The 13,629-nt window shown below is 34.7% G+C and overlaps 1 non-coding gene across 1 annotated transcript; it reads right to left on the bottom strand.

Annotated features, from left to right (window-relative positions):
- Nucleotides 1-2,223: 2,223 nt before the first annotated feature.
- Nucleotides 2,224-2,297, bottom strand: Trnat-agu (transfer RNA threonine (anticodon AGU)). The gene has a single exon. It is a non-coding gene; the product is annotated as a tRNA-Thr (tRNA).
- Nucleotides 2,298-13,629: the final 11,332 nt, after the last annotated feature.

The following is a 13,629-nucleotide window of genomic DNA, read 5'->3' as shown; positions in this document are numbered from 1 at the left end:
TAGAGGCGTTGAAACAGTTCGCAGCAGGAGTAATCCGGCTCCATTTTTAATAAGCCTTCGAACTTCTTAAGACTTTGAAATCGCTTCAGGTCTGTTTTTAAAAGAAAACTATCAAACTTTATTGGACTGCAGACTTGAGAGAGAATAAAGAATGAAGGTAATCATAATATTACTAGGAATATTATAACTGTAGAGATGTGCCATGAGATCATTGACGTATAGAAAAAATGTTTAAAGACAAAATATTGGCGGAATTAATACTAAATAAAACTCAAATTATTTGGATAATTAGGGATTTCCGCAAAGTAACGTCTACTTTGAAATTGATTTTATAAAAGCGGCCAAGTGCGAGTCGGACTCGCCCAAGAAGGGTTCCGTAGCAGCAAGTAACAGAATATAAAAGTTCTTGTAGTTCGTTGTTACTTTGACTGTTGTTTTAATAGTAGTGTATTTCTTTTCAATTAAGTTATTGATAATACGTTTAGTGACGTATAATAAATACTACTTACTAGATCTCGTTCAAACCGATTTTCGGTGGAAGTTTTCATGGTATTGTACATCATATATTTTTTTTCGTTTTATAATTCTCTTATTTTAGAAGTTACAGGGAGGGACACACATTTTACCTTTGGCAGTGTCTCTCGCGCAAACTATTCAGTTTAGAAAAAATTATATTACAAACCTCAATATCATTTTTATCCTATCCATAGATATGGGTTTGTTGAAAAGACCCCACACGTATGGGTTTGTTGAAAAATGACCCCCAAAATTTGTTGTTTTTATTTTTTATTTTTGTGTGAAAACCTTAATGCAATTTACAGAATACTTACCAAGTTGTAACAGTACAGTTCTTATAGTTTCGGAAAAAAGTGGCTGTGATGGACGGACAGACATAAAAAGGCATAAAAGGCATTTATTTTCTCAAAATTGATTCGTTTAGAATTCTTTTTGATGTCATTTCTAATAACTACTAGATACTACTACCGCTTCGGAAACAAATGGTGCTCTGAGAGAGAAGAAACGGCGCAAGAAACTCTCCCAGCATTCTTTTTTTGCGCTCTTTTCAATTAAAATATACAATATTGCACAGTCATTTCTATCGCTATAAAATAATCACAATCTAGTCCCAGGCAGTCCGATCATGTAGATATTCAGCAGTGGAGTAATAGGATTCACGACAGAGCCATTTTTTATAAAACATTTAAATTTATTTATAGATAATGCCTGAACAGTGGCTGGGACTTTATTATAGAAGTGTATACATTTACCCTTAAAGCTATTATGTGTCTTATGAAGCCTACTAGAATTAGTTACAAGCAATCCCTTATTTCTAGTGTTATAATAATGAAAATCACTATTAAGAGCAAAAAGGTGACGATTTTTGTGAACGTATATTAAATTTTCATAAATGTACTGACAATGAACAGTCATAATATTTATTTCTTTAATTTTTTCTTTGAGAGACTGTCTATTACTTAGTTGATATATAGCACGAACAGCTCTCTTTTGCAGAGCAAACACTATGTCAATGTCAGCAGCATGAACCCTCAGTAAAATACCGTACAAGCTGATATATATATAGCACGAACAGCTCTCTTTTGCAGAGCAAACACTATATCAATGACAGACAGACATGTCGAATCTATTAGGGTGCTATTGTATTCCATTTGGCTACGGAGCCCTAAAAAAATGACATAGATACCTGTATACAAAGATTAAAAGAAGACAAATCAAAAAACCTGTCTCCAGGCAACAGCGCCATCTACAGTCCAACTGAAGCTAAAACCATCCAGGTAAGAATATATAAGTACAATATTTTTTTTTGCAATTATAACTATAGTGACTTAACTCATAAAATGACTTGTCGTATAATAATTGTATATGTTCAGATAATAATTAAATTATTTGATAATAATAATATTGACACACTTTTAGACAAATTATCTTGCCCCAAATTAGGCAAAGCCTGTGCTATGGGTTGGAAGACAACGATATATTTAATACGATATACTTACTTAAACATACATAAACATCTATGACTTGGAAACAAACTTCCATATTCATCATATATAAATGTTTGCACCTACCGGAATTCGAACCTTATTATTAAATAATTGATAAATAATAAAATACACTGTATTCATGGTTATCAGAAATGCTTGGACTTACATACTTTGGTGATATTGTATTATTGTCAAAATTATAACAAAAAAAAACCACGATAGGCCCCGGCGAGATTCGAACTCACGATCTCCTGTTTACTAGACAGGCGCTTTAACCAACTAAGCCACGGCGCCGGTGACGAGTAGTCTAAAATAACAATATAATTGTTGCATTCTACGAACAAGATAACACCACTATCTATATTTGCTAGCTTTTTCGTGCGACTTCATTCGTGTTCAATTCATAACAAGCTCCCTCGGGGACTAATAAAATTTTTGGGTAAACGTAAACTAACCATTTCCATTTTTTTTAATAACAAGAGGACAAACAAGCTTCAGAAAAAACCCGTATGTCTTATCACCGCAATTTGAATACACTCACCTTAATGCTTCGCCTAAAATCTACGGAAACTGGGCCTGGTCTTAAAAGTGCATAATATGAATTCCAAAATCGGAAACATACTTAGAAAATCGTATGTCATTATTTGTATTATACATATATAAAAAATTAACACGATATGTATATAAATACCCTATAGGTGTGTACGTAATATATACCTTATACCTTTAAACGAGCAATTCTTGTATATATATAATCTGAATCTCGGAAACGGCTCCAACGATTTTAATGAAATTTAGTATACTAGTAGTTTCGGGGGCGAGAAATCGATCTAGCTATCTTTCAATTTTTAAAAATGTAGTTTTATCCGTGTTTTAATGAGAAACAGCTTCAATAACATTAGAATACAAAGGTAAATTTCGCCACTTTATCCAAAACTATAATAGCTCAGATGGGACATTGGGTGATCCGGAAAGCAGAAGACCGCGGCTCGAATCCAGATGTCCTAATGGTTTATTTTTGTTCAAATTTTGTACATTCTTAAAAATCTAATCTAATCTTCAAAACATAATCTGTTGAGATCCCTAAACATAACATATTTAATAAGAATTTCTAAGATATTTTATCATCATTTAAATTTGTATACAAACGCTACTCAGAACCTAATGACATAGTGACCCCGTAGCAGTGGCTTAGCACAGGAACTCTACGTAGAGTAAATAGTTATTAAGTATTCTTAAAAAGAAAAGGTGTTCTATTTGTATTGATCTATCTGGAAACTTTTATCACACTGGCAAAGAGATTGTTTCTCTTTGTGAGTAAATGACGCCATTTATCAAATTAATATAAACAATATGTTGTGTTTTTAAAGTGATAACCCTCACATCTAGGATTAATACACAAATAAAATTTGAAAAACAAAATTTTATAAACGATGCGAGATTCGAACCCACGATCTGCGGCGTTCCGTGCCGGTGCTCTAACCAACTGAGCTAACCGTTCGAGTACCGCCTCGTTATAAAATTATGTTTGCTTTGTTCAACTCTCAGGTTGTGGTTTGCAGTTAACCCCTATTTTGAGCAAGGTACGCACACTAACACAAAGTGACATCTAGTGTGTGTTTACTGTTTCTTTTTCCACTTTACTTACTCTGTTGATATTTATAGTTAAACAAGAAAAAATAATCGATATATTATAGATATTGTTATACTCTCACGGCTCACATATTATATTATATAGTAATTAGAATATATTTTCTCTATAAGTGAATATTGTAATATTCTTCTGAGAAATAAATCGTATATGTCTAGGTAGACTGTGACAGCTGTGAAAGCGTTGAAAAAAATTGAGGTTATCAGTTAACCCCTATTTTGAGCAATGCACGCACACTAACACAAAGTGACATACAAATCGCGAGTGTAAGACGTGGCTTGTCACGCACACTAAAGTAATAAACCTCGCAAACACATTCATAGGGTTGTCTAGCAGCAAGAGGCTCTATCTAGAATTGAGACGTATACATTATCTATGGAAATTTGATTATTAATTATAACATTAGCTTAGTGGTCATAGCGCTGGGCGGGTTCAAATTCCGCATTGTCCATGACATAACTTTGCAAAGATCATGAAACAGAAAGAAATGAAAAATGCTTAAGTTATAGTAAGTTCTTACTCAATTTAATAAGTAAATTTAATTTTTATTTCCTTTTCAGCATCATACTTTTCCCTACACCTCCGAAAACTAGAGAGATCAACTTCACACACAATCTTTTAATTTCTTTACATGCAATGCATTATTTTGGAAGATAAAAAAAACTCCTCCTTAACGGCTCGACCGATATTGATGATTATTTTTTGTGTGTTCCAGTGAATTTGAGATTGGTTTAGTTTCTCAATTCCGTCCATATATCTTAATGTAAATATTTCTTTTGTAACTGAACTCCTCCTAAACGGCTGGACCGATTTTAATGAAACTTTCTGTGTGTCTTCAGGTGGATTCGAGAAGGTTTAGATTCACAATTCCGTTATTATAATATAATTCTCCTGCTCATGTGTTAGTGAACTCTTCCTAACGGCTGGATCGATTTTATCAAATTTAAGACGTGTGTACAGGACAACGTCTGTCGGGTCCACTACTATAAAAACGTACTGAGAGTAAGTAGCCTATAATTACTATGACAAGTGAACCATTGGTCCTATTGCTCTTATATATCTTTATTATAATTAAATTTAATTTACTTAAATTTAATTATTATATTATTATAATTTTAATAAAAAAAAATTAGGTACCGGCTGCCCAATTTGCGAACCACTTAGCGAACCTTCAGTATTCAGAGCAGACCTTAAAGACTGGCAACGTATCTCTTGACCTCTGTTGTTACAGATGTCCATGTGCTGTTGCTTCATAACTTCCCATTACGTGACCCGCTTAAACGTTTGCACCCTCTTGAAGAAATCTTGAGCGGTGTGATTTAATTTAAGAAAGTAAAAAGTAATTTTTCACGCTTTATGTCGTAGGTAAGCTCTTGCAACATCAATGTAGTAGCCATTTTAATTCAAATTAATATATGAGTGCAAGCTAAGATAATTGCATGGCGGCCATTTTGACATCTTTAAATACTATAAGTAAGGTTGGTTAACCTTTGGATGTGGCTCGTTGTGGTTAAATACCTACTAAACATCATAAGTACTTTAGATTAATATTATTGTAAATATAGTCAATAAGTGTACATCTGTGTAGATAATTATTTGTTTTGTTTTCTTTTTTGTGTTTATTAATTGTTTGTGTGATTTTTGTAAATTTAATTTACTCCAACTAGCTAAAATATTAAGAACATTGTTTATTTCTCTTTAGTTTCAATTAGTATTGCATAAACATTTTTTTATATTATTGTATATACCTAACATTGAATACCTCTAAGTTTTACACAGTAAGATGTGGATAGCGTATCTGACTACAATTTTATTAGACTTATATGTTATTTCTTTATGTACCTACGTCCTACTTTGTAAGTTATAGTTGTTTGCTTTTCCTAATAAAAATAAATAATCCTCAAAACAAAGATAAGAAGAGACGCTGCATATGTTTACATATGCAATTGTTAATGCTTATAATATTAGGAAGGTGAGAGCTTCGAGGAAGAGATTCGCTACCTTCAGTGTTTCAATGAAAAATTTATTAAATAGCTCAAAATTCAAATGGTAATCGCAGAATTTATAGTAGATATTTTAAGGCTTTGTGATTTTTTTCTATCGTAAAATTTGATCGAATCGAGTTTTGATTTTTCTAGATGTTGGATCTTTTTTTATTCGTCCGTGGGTACATACAAGGTGTCCCAAAGTTATGGGACATGAAGGGAAAGTACCTTAAATATCGAAGATAGGCTATTTGACTGAAAGAAGACTTTATGTTATTTTTAAAAGTTAGTTATTCTGCATTCAAAGATTTTATAAGAATTACTTGCCTCGTCTGGGAATCGAACCGACTTAAATGTAAAAAAAACACCCCTACTCTTATGATGCCAATCGAAAGAATGGCCAAAAACTAATAACTCTTCTTAAGTAACATAGTATTTCAAAAGAAAGTAGTCAATTAAGTGAGTATTTTTTTGTAAATTAATTAATTAAATGCTCAAAATGTGATCCCTCTTGTCTTACGCAAATCGCCAATATTTTAATGAGTCCACTGTCTGTTGATTTTCTTATCATTTTATGGTGAACACTCGATATAATATGGCACAATTCTGTTTGTAACTCGCCCACGTTCTCGTATCGCTTTTTGTATAGCATATCTTTCACGTATCCCCAAAAGAAAAAATCTAATGGTGTAAGGGCCGGAGATCTGGCCGGCCATCTAATCGGTCCATTCGTACCAATCCAAGTAGGAAAACATTCATTTTACGTTGTTCCTTTCTTTTAAAATACTATGTTCCTTAAGAAGAGTAATTATTGGTTTTTGGCCATTCTTTCGATTGGCATCATAAGAGTAGGGGTGTTTTTTTTACAATTCAGTGGGTTTGATTCCCAGACGAGGCAAGTAATTTTTAGAAAATCTTTGAATGCAGAAGTTCTAACTTTTAAAAATAATGTAAAGTATTCTTTCAGTAAAATAGCCTATCTTCGATATTTAAGGTACTTTCGCTTCATGTCCCATAACTTTGGAACACCCTGTATAGTCTACTATCGCGAGTAGAGGTGAATCTAATAAACAGCTGTTTCTTCGTAGCAAAAAAGTAGCAAGCAAGAAATTAAGGAGTTTCTCTTACCACAAGACAATATTTTGCAATATTTTACCATTTACTAAAATCTCAGTATACTAAATAAATAAATGTAAACTACGAGAATTTAGGGAGATAGAAAATAACTTGAGCGGTCATTGGAGCGCGGGTAAATATTTTCAGTGGGAAATGGAGGTAGTTGTGAAAAGTAATCCTCTCTGAGACGGCGACCGTTTGCGTACGTAAATTAGTTGCTAGTTCTGTCTTTGAAAGTTAGATTGCCTTCTTGACTCCGCTATTCGTTCTTAGCGATTCTTCGGCTTAGAGTTATGACGGCAAGTTTGTTCCATTTTTTAATTAATATTGTATGTGTACATGTTTATCTCTCTGTACGTGTGTGTCTCTCTTAATGTAAGTATTTTTGTCTCTTGTACATTTTGTAGTTGTAATTACACAATTAATTAAGCTTTATATTTATAAGTTAGTTATAGTCAAATGTCTTATTACTGTTTGTTGTTCCTAATAAAGTAAATAAATGAATATTATTTGTAAACAGTTCGTTTTATTCTTGAAGTCATATCCCTCACTTCTAGGATTAATTATACAAATTAAATATGTAACTAATATTTATCGACGATGCAGGAATCGAACCCGTGCCTCTCGGGTTACCGTCTGGTACGCTGAACGCAACCTGCGCCAAGCTTCGCAAACTAATAGTATTTTTAAACGTAGATCTAAATGTATCCAGGAAGAAACACTCAATTTTCAGGACAATTTTTAGGATTCTGTTACTGCTAAGTGTACGTGATAAACTCCAAATGGAGATCTATGTTTAAGCATGTAAAACATTCATCAGCAAAACATTCCAGAAGCATCGAAGTCGAGTAATTTTGTTCAGTTAGATTTCTATCGAGCATTCGATTCCATTAAATCTTAATATATATATATTTCTTTTGTGCGTCTGTTGTAACTGAACTCCTCCTAAACGGCTGGACCTATTTTAATGAAACTTTCTGTGTTTCTTTAGGTGGATTCGCGAATGGTTTAGATTCACAATTGAACCTCCTATACGACTGGGCCTATTTTGATAATTTTTTTTTGTGTGTTCCAGTGAATTTGAGATTGGTTTAGATTCTCAATTACGTCCATATTATATAATTCTCCTGCTCATGTGTATATTAGTGAACTCCTTCTAACGGCTGAACCGATTTTTCAAATTTAAGACGTGTGTAGAGGACAACCGCCTGTCGGGTCCACTAGTATCTATATATATATCTTCCACGTACTACAAAGCTGTGGAATGAACCTTCAAAAAAAGCGCGTACACCTTCCGGCCTAAAGACCGGCAACGCTCCTGTGACTCCTCTTGTGTTGCAAGTGGGCGGTGGTAATCACACCAGGTGACCCGTACGATCGTTTGTCCTCCTTTTCCATAAAAAAAATATTCTCTTAGCTGAATTGAGATTCTATGGTTTATATCAAATATAAATTTGTTGAAATTTGTAACAAAGGAAATGTAACTCATACCAAAATTTGAAAAAAGTATATAAAAAGTTCGAAATATGGGTGCCAGGTACACAGAGTACCTGCATTAATTTACAGAGGTGCCGGACGAGCTCTCTATGACGACACCTAATGAACCGTGTAGGTACTCATTTGCGATGCTTTATTGAGATGTTATGAAACTGTTTTTGAAGAGCTTATAATAAACTGGAGACTAAAAGTGGACTACAAAGTGGTCGTTTGAAACAGGAGCGAAATATTGGAAACTCACAAGTAATTATTCTAGAAGGCAGCTTGAATGTGAATTGGTATTTCGCCCAAATTATCAAAATCTTCATATTAAAATAATAGTTTAAATAGATCATGAATTTATTAACCCCCTAATATATTGCTTTATACAGCTATATATATAGATGCTGTCATTATTATGCTTAATTCTAGCCATTTTTTAAGTTTCGGTTCCTTCTGACAGCATCGGTTATTTAATTAATTATTTTGTCTATTGTCTCGTAATTGGCACCTTTTTAGAGAAAATTCTATTCTATTCTATTCTTCCTACTGTGGCTTCTGTGGAAGATATACCACAGATTTGCCAGAATCACGTTAGATTAGACTACCAAGCTTTGAGTATGTGTCTTCTAAGTTTAACGGTAATAATCGGTGTTCAGATTACATAAAGTTTAATTTTCTAATAATATCTGAAACAAATAATATACATGCTTGTAAGACTATAAACGACATACACAAATAGAAATACTTAAATAATTAATTAATATAAGTACTAAATAATATTTACATCTTAATCTTATTTATTTTAATATATTTACACAAAATATTTACAAAAGGAGTGTAAACTAGGGAAAAGAGACATTTAACGGAGGTTGGACGGGGGACTTCAGCGGGTATATAATTGTGCAGACAAGATTGCATTAAAGAATAAATGATCCATGTTTCCTTCATTAAGGCCACAATCACATAGAGAATGATCCCTAATTCTAAGTTTAGCTAGAAAGACTGGAGTGCAGGCATGGTTTAAACGTAAGCGGCATATAGTTGAGATTATTGTTTTATTATGAATCCTACATTTTGAGAACCAAGGTTTTTGAGGAATTGCTGGTTGGAGTTCTCCATAAAATTTGCCTTTTAAAGTTTTGGAAACTTGCCAAATGTTTGATCAACTCTCATACATCTTGGGTTTCAGGGTAGAGCACAAGTCATGAGTGAATATTTCAGAATACTGAAAGGAACCTGAATGAGCAGCTGATCTATCACAGGCATCTGCATTTTCATTACCAGAGATGCCCATGTGACCTGGAATCCAAGCTAAAACTATGTTAATTTTGAGTTCATAGCACTCTTTCAAAGTTTCTCTTATTTTGAGAATGATGGGAAACTGACTTTTTGACTTAAACGGATTTGAGAGAATTGATTGGAGGCAACTTTTAGAGTCTGAAAGGATAATAGAATTGTTCATGTTGTAAGACTTAACAAATAGAATAGCTTCAAGAATGGCGATTGATTCCCCTGTAAGCACAGAAGTGGTAGGTGGGCAGCTATAACTCAGTATAATTCTTGTTGAGGGAATCCATACTGCAGCCCCAACCGGACTCATGTCTGTTTTTGAAGCATCCGTGTAGATTTTATGACAATGTCGAAAATCTGAGTCCATTATATGAGAAAAAGTTTTATTTGCTACTATAGAAAACTTATCAACACCTAAGTCTAAAATTACTGAGGGTTGGAAAGTAAGAGCATTGAAAGGCATAGAAAATAAAGGCAATTTAGAATATTGAAAGAGAGGGTTAGAGAGCTGAGAAAATAAAAGGTAACTATTTATAACGCAAGGTCTTTTGTCTTCAGGTACAATATTATTATCATTGTATAAAACAGCTAATTGTTCTAATTTTTGGAGTAAGGGATGAGCTCGGCAGCCAGCTAGTTTAAAGAAAAATTTATTGGCAAGGAATTGTCTACGTAGTGAGAGGGGAGGATCCACACATTCTACTTGCATTGCATTAATAGGGCTGGATTTCATAGCTCCCAATACTATACGTAAACATTTAGCCTGAATTCTGTCCAATTTATTTAGACCTGCTTTGTTTGCTGGGATTAAGAAAATAGTGCCATAATCTAAATGAGTGCGAATTATGGCATTGTATAGTAATTTTTGAGTGACGGGGTGAGCTCCCCACCAGACACCAGACAATGAGCGAAGAATATTAATATTTTTCTCACATTTCTGTGAGACATAATCAAAATGCTTAACGCCAGATAATTTGTGATCCAACCAAATACCCACAAACTTAACATTATTAACAATTGGTAGATCAGCATCATAAATTTTAATTTTAATAGGTGGAAGAATTCTTTTATTTGTAAATAAAACTACCTTACTTTTAGATGTTGATAGAGACATAAAGAAGGGGACTAAGGACTGAGCCCTGAGGTAAACCTTTCCAAACTGACTTAGGAGGGAGGTAAGAGGATGGACCTTTAATAGTGATGGATCTCTACATTAACATGTTACATATAAAACGGGGATAACTTCAAGGGGATACGCAGCTGGTTGAGTTTACTCCTGAGTAGAGGAAGTGAAACGTTATCATATGCAGATTCTATGTCAAGAAAAACTCCCACAAGGTGTTCTTTTCTGAGGAGTGCTATTCTAATGTCAGTTGTAAGGATACCTAAGCTATCTAAGGAGCTCTTACCCTTTCTGAAACCATACTGGGAGTTGGAAAGGAGATTATTGTTTTCAACAAACCACTCAAGTCTTTGTTTAATCATGATTTCAGAAACTTTTGCAAGAGCAGAAGAGAGGGCAATTGGCCTATAGCTGGTAGCTTCAGATGGATTCTGACCAGGTTTAAGTAATGGAATAATTACCTGATTTTTCCAAGGTGGAGGGATGGAACCAAGATCAAAAAGGTTATTGATTATGCTAAGATAATATTCCTTGGATGTAGATGATGAATTTTTAATGAAAGAGTATGGGATTCCATCTACCCCAGGAGCAGAGTCAACTAGGCCATCCAGAGCAAGAAGAAGTTCAGAGAATGAGAAGGGGGACTCTAAACTGTGAGTTGAGGCAAGAGGGATTGGGGGGGATGGAAAATATTCCATATTTGGAACTGAAGGGGGGGACATCCTATCTGAAAAGGAATCAAGCCATACAGAAGGATCCACATTAAAATCACACACTTGATCACAAAATGAACCTCTAAATTTTTTAATTTGTTTCCAGACAGTTGAGGATGGAGTGCTTGGTTTTAAATTCTGGCAAAAATTAATCTAACCTTGTTTTTTCTTTTTTCTAAATAAATGGGTAGCCTTCGCCGCCACTTTTTTATAATAAATAAAGTTTGACACGGACATGTTTCTATTGTAATTTAATTCAGCAAATTTCCTTTCTTTAGCAGCAGCAGTGCACTCAGAGTCCCACCAAGGAGTTGAAATCTTATTTAAAACAGGTTTTTTTAAAGGGAAGTTGTTGTCAGCACATGTAATCATGGCATTAGCTAATTTATTATAATTATCTACTGCATTAAAATGGTGAGTGACTGGAAACTCAGCAATTTTTTTATCAAGACAAGAAGAATATTTAGGCCAATTTGCTTCTATTAATCTATATTTAAGAGATGGGGAAAAATTTTGGGGTGGAATTACATTGTCAGGGATAGAAATGATTATAGGAAAATGGTCACTACCATGGGAATTATGTAAGATGTTCCAAGAAAGGAGAGGAGCCAGACACGGAGAACAAAGGTGAGATCAACTGCACTTTTGGGATTTTGAGAAGGTGAAACCCTTCGGGTTGGAGAGCCATCATTGATAATGCAGAGATTGATTTCATCAAATACATCCAACAGGGAAAGGGCAAAATAGTCAGTGTGACTTGAACCCCATGAGGGATGATGAGCATTAAAGTCTCCCATAATAATAATAGGAGGGGGAATAGACGATAACAAAAGGAGAATATCTGCAATCATAGTTGATTGCGGATGGGGCACATAGATTGATACTAAGGAGAAGTTCATTACCTTTGCTGCAACAATGTTTATACCAGGATGGGGATTAGGAAGGATAATTGGGGAAAAGGTAAGGGTGCGTCTTATAAATAAGGCGCAACCCGCACCAACACTTTCTGCTCTATCATCCCTAAGGCACATATAGCCGGGGACCATGAAGTGAGTTCCAGGGACCCTGAAGTGAGTTCCAGGGACCAGCCATGTCTCAGAGATGGCGATGGCAGAAGGAAGATATTTATTAATTAGGTGTATAAGGCTGGGTTTTTTAGGACGTAGGCTTCTGGTGTTCCATTGAAGAATGGACACTGGGGCCATGAATTTTACCAATAGATAAGATTTGTGATAGTTGATGGGCAACGTTGGACGGTATGCTAAGATTTTTCTTGGTAATCAAAGAGAGTAAGATTGACAGGAGGGCCTCCAAGAGGTTATCATCCTGTGTTGATGAAAAAGAAGAAACTTGGTGGTTTAGGGCAGAGCCATTTGGGAAGGCTGAAGGTACATCAGCAATGATAGCTTAGTGAGCAGCTCGATCGTAAGGTTTACTCAATAAGGGTTTGGAACGTGGAGAAGAAAATACAGTTTTCTTATAGCTGACTGTGGGAGAAGGAGTGGGTGTCTGGCTCATGTGTGCTGAGGAGTAGTTATGGGATACAGAGGTGTTACGGAGAATTTCTGAGTATGGCCTCATCACCTTTGGGCAACGATTTGAGGCCTCCTCATAGGAAATGTTCTCTTGGGACATAATAATTTTAATTGTTTTTTGTCTGCCCAGTTCAGGGCATTCCTTGTTTGTGGCAAAGTGTTGTCCTGAACAGTTAATACAGATAGCATCCTTTTCAGTTGTATCACATGAGCTACCAGCATGAGCTTGAGTACATTTGTAACATCTTGGGTTAGATCTGCATACAGTTTTGATGTGACCAAATCGGCAGCAGTTAAGACATTGGATTGTAGGGAAAAGGTAAGTTTCAACAGGGAGGGAATTATGGAAGAGGAATATTTTTTCCGGAAGCACTTGACCATGGAAAGTTATTACAATTGATGAGTAGGTAACCAAGTAACTTTACCTTCCTCAGTGACCTTTCTGTTGAATCTGCGAGCCTTTAAAATCTTACCACAACCAGTGGGAAGACTGACAGACACCACAAACTCGTAATAGATAAGTCCACAGGAACCCGGCGGACTATACCCATCTTGGTTATGTTGAAGTTTGGGATTGTTGCTGTATATTAATTGGCAGATAATACAGGGTTATCTAAAAATTTGTTTGCATCACCAGACGATTTGAATGTAACAGCTATTTTATTCCTACCGATTTTTTTATGCCGTCAGGGCAAATATTTGGAATTTTATGCCTATGCAGTATACAAATTATT

Source organism: Leptidea sinapis, chromosome 47 (assembly GCF_905404315.1).
Source record: "Leptidea sinapis chromosome 47, ilLepSina1.1, whole genome shotgun sequence".
Lineage (NCBI taxonomy): Eukaryota > Metazoa > Arthropoda > Insecta > Lepidoptera > Pieridae > Leptidea > Leptidea sinapis.
This window is presented reverse-complemented; position numbering and strand designations above follow the sequence as displayed.